We start from the raw sequence: 12,287 nt of genomic DNA, 5'->3' as shown, positions 1-12,287 counted from the left end.
GAGGAATTAAGAATGATCCAGTGAGTGAGGTATCTCAGTCACTGGATCATTCTTAATTCCTCCATCCCCTCTCCTGCCACCAAACTCTGTCATCACAAGTGATTTATCCTCCCCCCCTCCATCCTCACACACCCTTCCCTCTGCTTTTGAACTTTTATACACATCTTATTAGTTATACTTCTATTTTCACAGTAATGGTCATATTCAGTATTTGTCCTTATGAGACATTGTTCATTTGTAAGACGTAATGCACTCTAGACTCCCCCATGCGCTACAGTATTTTGTGAAATCATTACTCCTTGGTGCTTCATTGTATTCCATTGTGTGACTTCTGTCCTGGATGTCTAGTCATTAATTTTCAATGCTTCAAATCTATTCTTGAATTTTTATTTTTTTTTTTTAATTCAGGAGAAGAGTGTTGAATATACCACAGACTACTAGGAGAATAAACAGGCTCATCCTAGAGAGGGGGAAGTCAGGCTACTCCTTGGAGGCAAGGATTCTGAGGCTTCGTCTGACATACTTTGGGCTTGTTGCAAGGAGGGATCAATCCTTGGAGAGGGACATCATGCTTGAGAGGGTGGAGGGATGGAGAAAGAGAGGAAGACCATTCATGAGATGGATTGATACAGTGACTGGGGTAATAGGGGTAGGTGTGTCAGAGAGAGTAAATTAGGCATAGGTTTCAGGTCGCTATGAGTTGCAGGCCACTTCATGGCACATAACAACAGGATATATCCAAAGTCTTATTTTCACTCTCTTGAACTTGGTTTAATGTTCTTCAACTTCATCTTCAGCTTGCGTCTGAGCAATTAGTAATACGTCCTACAGTTGTCTACTTGCCATCCCTTAACCTAATCAGTAATACCAAACTTCTCCACCACCTCTTTCTACAGACAGAATCAATTTGATTGCTGTGTATTTCATCAGGTAAGGTCTATGTGTGTAAGCACTATTTATGCTTTTAAAAAAAGGGTACTTTCAGTATAGAAGTCATTGTTGTTATGTACTGTCGAGTTGGAACCAACCCATAGCACAGGAGGAAATTGCTCATCCTTCTCCCATGGAGCAGCTGGTGGCCTAGAACCATGTGCCTTTGGAATTGCAGTGCAGTGATTAGTCACACGAAATTCTTCCATGTAATCAATCTTTGGCCTCATTTCTATCATTTTAGCTATACTTTCCAAATACTGATTTTTGTTCTTTGTTTCCAGCTTTTGCTTCCCAATCACTAGTTTTTATCGATGCATCTTGATTGCATGTTTGGTAAATTTCAGACTGCAGAAGGCTGTAGAAATACTCAATTTCTTCAACTCTGGCTTTAGTTATTGGTGGGTAAATATGTGTAATAGTCATATTAACAGATCTTCCCTGTATGAGTGTGAATATTCCTTTCTCATGGACAACATTGTACTTCAGGATAGATCTTAAAATGTTCTTTTTGATGATGAATGTGACATCATTCTTCTTCAATTCATCATTCCTGGTGTGCTAGACCATGTGATTGGCCAATTCAGAAGAGACAATACCAATGCCTAGGATATTGATGTAGAAGAAAGATGGGCAATCTCCTTCCATGTGATTAACTGCCTCTGAAAACTCGTCAGAGGGGCAACTATGAGTCTGTTCTCATTCTACAGAACACAACAACAACAGCAGGATGTTGATATCTACATGTTTCATTTAATTTTTTATAATTTCTGATTTTCCTAGATTCACACTTCATGTATTTATACTGTAATTATTAATCAATGTTTATAGCTGCTTCTTTTCATTTGGAGGTCATGCAACCTTGGCAAATGAAGGTCCTTCATTGGGTGAAAGATTTAGTCCTGCATCATTAAGGTGTACTCTACTTTGAGAAGCTAACTCTTCCCAATCATATTTTGAGTGTCTTCCAACCTGAGGGCCTTATCTTCTGGTGCTACATAAGACAAGTTTTGACAATTAGTCACAGAGTTTTCAAGGACTAATTATTTCAGAAGTAGATGGTCCGGCCTTGTTCCTGGTCTGAATTTGGAAGCTTCTCTAAAATCTTCCTACCATGGATGACCTATGTGTGAGAGATACCAGTGGCATTGATTCTTATGTCATTGCAGCATGCAAGCCCCCACAGTATGGCAAGCTGGTAGATGAGTGGTGGTTATTGTTGTTAGGGGCCATCCTGTGCTAACCTCACAATCTCTGACACACTTAAGCCTATTTAAGCAGCCACTGTGTCAATTCACTTGCTTAGGGTCTTCCTCTCCTTTGCCATCCCTCCACCTTTCCCATCATGATATTCTTCTCTAAGGAAGACCCTCTCCTAGAAACACACCCAAAGTGTGTGAGACGACGCTTTGCCAAACTTATCTCCAAGGAGAACCCTGGCTTCACCTTCTCCAAGACACATCTGTTCTTTTGGCACTTCATGGAATATTCAGTACTCTTCTCCAAAACAACAACTCAAAGGCATCATTTCTTCTTCCATCATCCTTATTCTTTCATTGCCCAGCTCTCAGATACATATGAAGTGATTAAAAAAAAAACCATGGTATAAATCAAGTACAACCACTCTGGAAGGCAGTTTGATATTTCCTCAAAAAGTTGAACATAGAAATTCCATATGACCCAGCTGTTTCGCTGTTTGGTATTTACCCCAAGAAATTGAAAACTGAGGCACAAATGGAGACTTGTTCACCAGTGTTCATAGCAGCATTATTCACCATAGCAAGAACATGGGAACAGCCCAAATGTCAAACCATAACTGAATGGACTGAGAAATCATGGCACATTCCTGTCATGGAATGCTACGCAGCATGCAGGAGCAATGATTTTGTAAATCACTACCTAACTTGGGAGGGACTGGAGAGCATTATGCTAAGTGAACTCAGTCTCATAAGGACAAATACTGTACAAGGCCATTATTGTAGAATATGTATGAGGATCCAAGTGAGAGAGAGTGGGAGTAGAGGATTAAGGGTGGGTGAGGGGAAGGTGTGGTCAATCACAGGGTCACACAATTGATGGATGGATGGAGGAGTAGGTAAAGGAAATTTGGAAGATCCTGTGTGAAAAACAATGTATATGAACTTTGTAAGTAAACCAGTATAAAATAAAATTTTATTTTAAATAGAAAAAGACAATGATATGAATCAGGTACACCTTAATCCTCAAACTAACATAATTGCTCCTCAGTAATTTGAAGAAGTCCTTCACTGCAGACTTTCCCAGTGCAATATGTCTCCTGATCTTCTGACTGTTGGTATCAAGCAGTGAAATAATAAGAACAAACATTTACTGAGCATTCTATGCTCTATTCTAATTGCATTATATTAATTACAACATTTAACATGTGAAATAATTGTCTAAATAGGCTTTATATTATGAACCCATTTTGCAGATAAGAAACTGTGGCCTAAGATAAATATAATTACTCCAGTATTATGCAACTTTTGCAGTGCAATTATTTTTTATATGTCTTTTCTCACCGTGGTCACTCCTGAAACAATGATTGTGTGGGACTGAGCAAGTAAGGGAACTGGACAGCTTGCTAATAGTGCAAACTAAGGGTATGAAACTTCTGTAGTAATGTTGTTGTGCTGTCAAGTCAGAACCAACTCATTGCTGACCCTCCAGAGTTTTCAGAGGCAGTAAGTCACAGGGGAGAAGACTGCCCATTCTTCCCTCATGGAATAGATTGTGGATTCAAACTGAAATGATACCACGCAAATAAGTATGTAAACCTACACAGGATATTGCTAAACTTTATATTAAAGGGGATGTTATACTGGTTTACTTAAAAAAAAAATAAAAGGGGTGTCAGAGCAGAAAGTGGACCTCACAACCAGCCAAAAAGGACAGCCAAGTGTGAAGCAGATCTTTTGAACTCAAGGTCCCTGCTGAGAACTATCTAGACCCTGAAGTCAAAAAGCTGTAACCTCAGAGACAGCCCAACATGATGAGTAGCAGTGGCAGAGATGTGGTGTCCACAGTACCAGGAGATGGGCATAGAAGGTAGTATATGGACTTCCAGGCGCACAGAGCAAGCTGGCTACAGTAGATGTTCCGGCTCTTGGAGCCAGAGAGCTGAGTGTCTTTGAGCAGGACTTGCTGACAGAGTAGCATGGCTCTAAATTCTTGGCAGGACAAGGTTTACTGACTCATTAATTGATAGAGAATTGAGGACTTGTGAGTGACGCCAAGGCTTACTAAGTAGGATGTCTCCATACAGTTATTGGTGGAAACAAAGAACTTTGTAAGACTTGCTGGAGCGGGGAAGAGGCTGACAGGGTAAGAAACCCCAGGACTGAAGGCTGGAGAGAGACTTGTCAGCAGACATGTCTGAGAAGAAATTCTCCTACTTGAAGAACTCCATCTTAGCCACTCCTCATCCTAAATTGTAACCTGTTTCTTCCTTAGTAAACTCCATAATCACACTTGTCAGTGAATTCTGTGAGGCCAAAGCAATAAACTATTGAGAACAAAAGAAAATGAGTGAGTACTGTGAGAGGGATGGTTGTTGTCAGAATTGGTAAAAAGGTCAGAAAAGAGAGGCATATCTGACTTCCGCCATAGGAATCAACCATGGGCTGTTGATGCCGATTGTTGTATCCCCCCTGGAAGCTAGTAGAAGTCTGCTGCTGTGTGACCACCATTTTTACAGCTGGTGAGAAGCAGGCTGACACACACCAGGAGCCGGTCCTGAGAGGCCTGAGAACCACCTTCGCTGGGGAGCACCTAGCTAATGGACAGGCATGGCTGGAGCCTGAAGTGTTGTTTTAGGGGTTAAAGGCTTTGCTTTGTGGCCTCTCACTTGGGGAGACCCACATGCTCACCGCCAACCAAGAGCAGGCACGTTTAGGCCTTCTGGATCTTGTGCCACTGCTTTAATGTGGGAATCCCTGCCATCTGTGCCATTATATCTGCTTTTGTTTGTCCTTATGATTTGCTCTTAAGAGTATTATTTATTTGCCAGGTTTCATATTGGGGAAGAGTCATTGCAAGTTGATGCTCTTACTAGCTTAGATATGTATATATTTACTTGTCTATTATTTGCTCTGTAATGGGCACCCATGGTGGACAGTGTTGGCTGGAGCTTCCCGACTAAATCAAGCCTGGAAGCAGGAGCGGCATCCACTTCTGAAATGGCTTGCCTCCGGAAACTCTATGTACGAACAGTGCTCAGGCTGTTCGTTCATAGGGTTGCTATGAGTCGTCTACGACTCGACAGCATTAAACAACAACAACAACAACATTATTTGCTCTTTTGGGTACAACACTTTTCTGTCAGAAGCTGTACTAAAGTGGAGCCAGACTATGAAAAAGGATTCATCATCCACTTCTGAAACAATGTTATTGTTGTTGTTGTTAAGTGCCGTTGAGTCATAGATGACTCATAGCGGCCCTATGAACAAAAGATCTGAACACTTGTACAAGTTTCATCATTTGTCCACGTTCATAAGGTTTCCAGAGGCAAGCTGTTTCGGAAGTGGATGCCACTCCTGCTTCTAAGCTTGTTTTAATCAGGGAGCTCCCCCAAACACTGTCCACCATGGGTGACCATTATTGCATTTGACACATCAGTGTCACAGTGTTCAGCAGCATCATAGCAACCATGAGATACCTCTGTACAGCAAGTGGACAAACCAGTGCTATGCCACTTAGAAGAATGACCAAAAACAATAGAAACCAGGCCTGAGAGCCACAGACTAAAATGACCCACCTTTGGCTTGGTAGCATCCCTTTCTGTCCATTAGGCCAACTGAGCTCTCTCTGCTGTTATTATTGTTGTTAAGTGTCGTCTAGTCGTAGATAACTCATAGCAACTCTATGAATGAAAGACCTGAACACTTGTATAACTTTCATCGTTTCTCCAAGTTCATAGGCTTTCCAGAGGCAAGCTGTTTCAGAAGTGGATGCCAACCCAGCTTCCATCTGAAACAAAAGGCCTTGGAAAACCCTATGAATGGTAGACCATTCCTAGACTATGAGATATAGCACTGGAGGCTGAGCCCTCATATTGGAAGACACAAAAAAATGAGGAGGAGTAATAATTGGAATGTGGAATATAGGAAAATTTGACGTTGGGAAAAAAAGAAATGGAACACATAAATGTTAACAGTAGCGATCTGAGATGGATTGTCAATGGCCACTTTGAATCAAACAATCATTTCATCTACTAGTAAATTCATGAGAAGAAATTGTCTCTCTCTCTCCCACGGAACAGCTGGTGTATTCTAACTACACACTGTTGCTTTGGCAGCACAATTCCTCACCCCTGAGCCACCAGAGTAAGAGCTCTACTCTGTGCCACTTTAATTTGTAAGATATGTTGTGAAAGTTACAAGAGAGAATGGATGGGTGGATGTTCTTGATGAGATAACTATGTCGTTTACCTTCCAAATGACTCCTGACTCGTCTCTCAACATCTATCTTCCTGGCCTGTATGCTTGACTCAGTCATGTCCCATGCTTGAGAGTCCTACATTGTAGTTCTGTGTTTCTTTTCCTCTCAAGGCTCGAATCTCCTCCGTGTCCTCTCTGCTCTGTAACCTCAGTCTTCACCACGCACTCTCCTATGAAATATTCTTCTCAATGCCCCCTTGTGAAATAGTTGAATCACTTCACACTTCCGCAACTATTATTTCTGTATCAAATTTCAGAAGTGGGATATCACACCACCCCCTCTGACATGAAACCTAAATTGTTACAGAGGCGCTAATCAATGCTATAGAGATGCTTTTCTGCTTGAAATTGCTTCCCCGACGTTATGAGACGGGTGGATCCAGTTCAGTGTCTGCCCAGTGACTAAGTGAATTCTCTCTCCATTTTCCACTCACTTGATCTTAACTGAGGACAGTCAGAGAGTGAGTTGGTCCATCTGAGATGCTAGAACTGGGTAATTAGATACAGAGGCAATTTGGGCTCTATTGAACCTTCCAGAACTGGATTAGAAAGGGAAGCAGTTGAAGAACCAGGGACCCTTGACAACACTTTCTAAGCTTGGCATGTGAAAGATATGCCTCAAGTAAGCTCACTTCTGAGGTTGTATTCTCATGAACTGTCTTCTCTATTAGGGCCACACTCTAATAATCTCCTGTCTCTGTGTAGACATAGAGTGGTGTCATCAAGTGTGGGCTTTTTGTGTTCTTAAATGAAATCCAACTCAAGCCAGATATAAAGGATGTTAGAAGAAGTGATAAAATCCACACTGATACTTAGTATTGAAAGCATAATTCATAGTTCATAGCTTGTAAAAATGTTGTAATAGCAGGTCATTTTTGTTTCTTGCTCTCTGTCTCTGAGTATAAGAGAGTTCCTGCTAATGGACTCTACAAAGCACTCCTAGTTGGATAAAAATATTTGTCCAGTCTGAGTAGCCATTTGCCCCCTAAGTATAAGAACTAATTGTTAGGATTAATTGTGAGCCCTAGAAAGAAAAGTACTAAAAAAGTGTACATGTAGAGTAATGACACTCAATGTGTCTTAGGTTTTAGATACTGCATCTGTTTTAAATTGTTATAATTGTTCCCTACTCACTCCCCTAGGCCCACAGAAGACTCCACAGCACAGAAGACAACACCTGATAATAGAAAGTGGATTCTTTATGATTTTGATAGCAAATTATACCAGGTGGTAAATGTCCATGCAATGGAGTGTCAGAGGAGACAGGAATTGTTAGAATGATACTATCTCTGGAAAGCTTCATAATTTCCAAATTTATTTTTTATTTAAAGATATCCATGAGGTTCATAGTGACATATGTGTCCTATTAACTCCATCAGAACCAGGGTAACCTGACCTGGACATAGCTGATGAGGGATGGACTAAAAGATGCTTGAAATCATTGTCTTCTGAAGGGTCAGGGCAGACCACAGCAACAGGTCAGCACCAGGACAGAAGGAAGTGTCTAATTCAAGTGGAGTGTGAGGTAGGTGTCCCCAAGTGGGATGAAGGCTTTATCTTTCAAGGTCTTGGAAGACTGGTCTTACTAGAGGTGACTCTGTCCTGTGGAGGGTGGCCAGGTCCTATAAAGGTTTGTGACTGTGCAGATTTTCATCCTCAGGAGATGCTTTCTAGCAGAGAATGCCCATAGCCAAACTGGTTACTTGCAGATATCTAAATATTATAATGAAGCTGTAAAACTATCCTAAGCAGAAGCATAAAGATTAATAGATAAAATTCTTTAGCACTTTAATTTTGTGGAGCTCAAAAATATAAGAAAATGAATTTCCTGGCTTCTTGCCAAAGCAGATATAAATAAATAGCTATCGAGGTTCTAATTTCCTGAGAATTTTAATAAAGAGAAATATTTATGGTTTAAAATTACCTCCGAAATTATGCAGCAAGGAATAGATAGTTTATGACTTCGGAGAACAAAAAGAAACTTGCAAATACTTGATGCTGGCAGATCAATTAAGTGGTAATACATGCTACATTATAATTTTAATCACCATGAAATTAAAATATGGTAATGAATGTTAACATGACTTTATCCTTTCAAGCTATGATTTAATTTATGGAACTTTTCTTGACTTCGTCCTTATTTCCTTGGTTATTTTTCTTCCTCTGCATGCTACTTTTGATTATGCACTTTCCAATGCATATTAGACAAGACAGCCACCAATTAAATGAATTCTTCTTCCCTTATCAATTAAGGATCTTGTAGGCTATTCTTACTCTTTTTTAATACAATTCTTTCCAGCTCCTGCACAAAATATGTGGAGAATTAGAACAACTTTTTTTTTAAAAAAAAATATTTATATCAATTAACTCTTAGGTTTTCAAAACTACTCATTTTCCAGTAATATAGGGACAACACAGGAGTCACTTTGCATTCTTCAGGGGCCACTTCCTGCTAACATTAAAATAATAACATTAACAAAATGTTCTTTGTCATGGAGTGTATTCTGACTCATGTTGGCTGTGTTACAGAGTGGAACTTCCTCATAGGCCTTTCTTATCTGTAATCTTTACAGAAGTAGCTTGTCAGGCCTCTCTTCTGTACAGCTGCTGGCTGATTTCAAACCACTTATCTTAAGTTAGCAGCTGATGACAAAAGTTCTTGTGCCACCAAGGCTGCATCTCCCTAACACAACTAGGGAAACTGGGGAGCTGATTCTTGGCATCCAAGCAGCAGTTACTGGACATGTACACAGTTCTCAAGGTTCTCTTGTCTCTGCAGGTGCTCCAGGCCTATGTCCTCCTTCCCATGATGCTGCCATGTTTCACTCATTGAATGGATCATGCTGTAGATGCCGCATTTTTCTTTACTACTGAAGCCCCTAGTTTTCAGCACCTTACTTCATATGTTCTTTGGTTGTTGTCAGGTGCCACCTAGTCAAGTACAACTCATAGAGACCCTATGAACAAGAGATCTGAAACCTGTTCCATCCTGTGTCATCTTCATACTTCCTGACACACAAGAGCCCATTGCAGCAGTCACTGTGTCATTCCACCTGGTTGAGGGCTTTCCTCTCCTTTGCCAACCCTCCTAGCATCATATCCCTCTCTAAGGAATAGCCCCTCCTAGCAACATGCCCAAAGTATGTGAAGCAAAGCCTCATCATCTTTGCCACCAAAGAGCACTCTGGCTACACCCTCTTCAAGACATATCTGTTTGTTATTTTGGCCATCAATGGGATGTTCAGTTCTCTTTCCAGCACTACAACTCAAAGGCATTAATTCTTATGTCATCTATATTCATTGTATATTTACATGTTGTGCCTGTTATGTGTCGTCAAGTCACCTGTGACTAATAGTGACTCTAGGTACAATGGCTCTGAAGCCTGTCCTATTCTGAGCCAGTCTCACTGATTATGACACACCTACCCCATTATCCCAGTTACTGTATCAATACATCTCCTCCAGGGTCTTTCTCTCCTGCACTGTCCCTCAACCCTTCCAAGCATGATGTCCTTCTACAAGGATCAGTCTCTCCTGGCCATGTGCCCAAAATATGTGAGATGGAGCTTCAAACCCTAGTCTCTAAGGAGAAACTTGATTTCACCCTCTCCTAGACAGATTTATTTGTTTTCTTGGCAGTCCACAGTATGTTCAAGACTCTTCTCCAATGCCACAACTCAAAAGTATCAATTCTTCTTTTGTCATTCTTAGTCATTGTCCAGCTTTCTGATGCATAGCAACTGACTGCAAAGACTGTTGCCTATATCAGGTGCACCTTATTCTCTAGACTAACATCGTTGCATCTCAGTACTTTGGAGAGGTCCCTGATAGCAGATTTTCCAAGTGTAATTCTTCTTTTGATTTCCTGACTGCTGGTGCCAAGAATGTTGATTGTGGAACTGAGCAAGTTGAAATTTGTAATCACCTCAGTCTCTTTTCCATTTATCTTGGTGCAGCCAATTGGTCTAGTAGTAAGAATTTTTGTCTTTTTTATGTTGGGCTCAATCCATATTGAAGACTACAGTCCTTGACCTTCTGCAGCAAACATTTCAGATCTTCCTCAGTTTCAGCAAGCAAGGTTCTGTCATCAGGATAACATAGATTGTTGATGAGTCTTCCTCCAATCCTGATGCCACACTCCTTCTCCTAGAGCCCAGCTTCTCGAATGATCTGTTCTGCATGTAGATTGAAAAGGTATGGAGACAGGAGGCATCCTTGACATATTCCTTTCCTGATTTTGAACCATGTAGTGTTTCCTTGTCCAAGTATAGGTTTTGCATGAGCACAATTGCATATACTTGGATTATATTGTCATTAGGGACCAGTCCTTGGAAAAGAAGAACGTACTCGGAAAAGCTGAGAGGCAGAGAAAGGGAGGAAGACCTTCAATGAGATATATTGAAGTAGTGACTGCAACAATGGGCTTAAACACAGGGGAGATTGTAAGGATGCAGAACGATTGGGTAGAGTTTCATTCTGTTGTACATGAAGTTGCTATGAATTGGAATCAACAACAATATGTAAAAAATAAATGAAGTTATTTAGGGGAATAGAACAATAACAATAGCAACAAAGTTTAGACTCTTCCTAGAAGAGCAAAGTGTGTCTTTCCCAAGATACTGATTGATTCACTCAGGCTACTCCTTTCATCCTGAGCACTCCTCTCTCCTCCACATAACTCCTCTTGTTCTTCCACCACCCACATGTAAAACCACACCCCTCTCTATCACTTAACAAATCTTACCTTCTACCCGCAGCTATTGGCCTAGTTTTAGAAGCCTTTCATTCCAGCCAACCAGGTATTATCAGTGTTAAAATAGTCACGTTTCCCAAAACGTAGTTTTAAAAATCTGATTTATTCCTCTAAGTCAGTAGAGCCACAAGTAGAGTGGGCTAGAGTGAGGGCAAGCGGAATCAAGGCATCTTGGGTAGGTTTCACCACTGAAACCAGTATAATACCCACAACTTCTTGCTCCTGTGTTAAACAATACAGGGACCACATATACTTTTCTGTGCCTGTGATAAATAATACAGGTAGTATTCTACTTATGCCGTATTTGAGTTACAATGAACAGCACTTGGATAGTCTTTTTTTTGTTTGACAAATCTTTTCATTAGTGATATGTGCTGTGTGAGTATGAAGTTGCAGCATGTAACTTGTTGCTGTTATTATTCTTGGACACTCACAGATGTTCAGTTTTATGATCTTCTGCCCAATACATTAGCATGTTTTGAAATGGAAACAAACAAAATAGAGGTGTATCTCTCTTAAGTCAGAACCAATTTACAATGTAGTCGCTGGAACAGAACCTTTTAAGTCTGTGACTACTTGTACTGATACAAAGGAAAATAAAATAGTGGGGAAATAGCAGTCTTTTAAACAAATGGTGTTAGCAAAATTGGAAAACTATTTGCAGAAAACTCAAGCAAGATTCACACCTCACACAATATACAAAAGCCAATTAAAAGTGGGTCAAGGACCCAAGACTAGAATCAAGGACTATAAACTTCATTAGAGAAAAGCTTGGAAGAACTCTAGAAGCCCTAATCCACAACATAAACAGTCTTCCAAGCATCCTGAAAAGCCTACAAACAGGAGAGGATAAAATAAATAAATGAATGGGACTTTCTGAGAGTCAAATCCCTATGTACATCCAAAAACTTCTCCAGCAGGGTAAAAAGGAAAACCACAGACTATGAAAAAATATTTGGTAATGACATGTCTGATGAGGGACTTACTTGCATCTAGAATTTATAAAATACTTGAGCATCACAACATGATATAGGTAAACAACCTATTTGCAAAACGGGCACAGGATATGAACAGGCACTTCACCAAAGAAGACATTCAGATGGCAAACACATGAAGAATTGTTCAAAATCCCTAGCTCTAAGAGAGAC

Source organism: Elephantulus edwardii, unplaced genomic scaffold (assembly GCF_000299155.1).
Source record: "Elephantulus edwardii isolate Elephantulus edwardi_28Jun2011 unplaced genomic scaffold, EleEdw1.0 scaffold00109, whole genome shotgun sequence".
Lineage (NCBI taxonomy): Eukaryota > Metazoa > Chordata > Mammalia > Macroscelidea > Macroscelididae > Elephantulus > Elephantulus edwardii.
Note: the sequence above shows the minus strand (reverse complement) of the source record.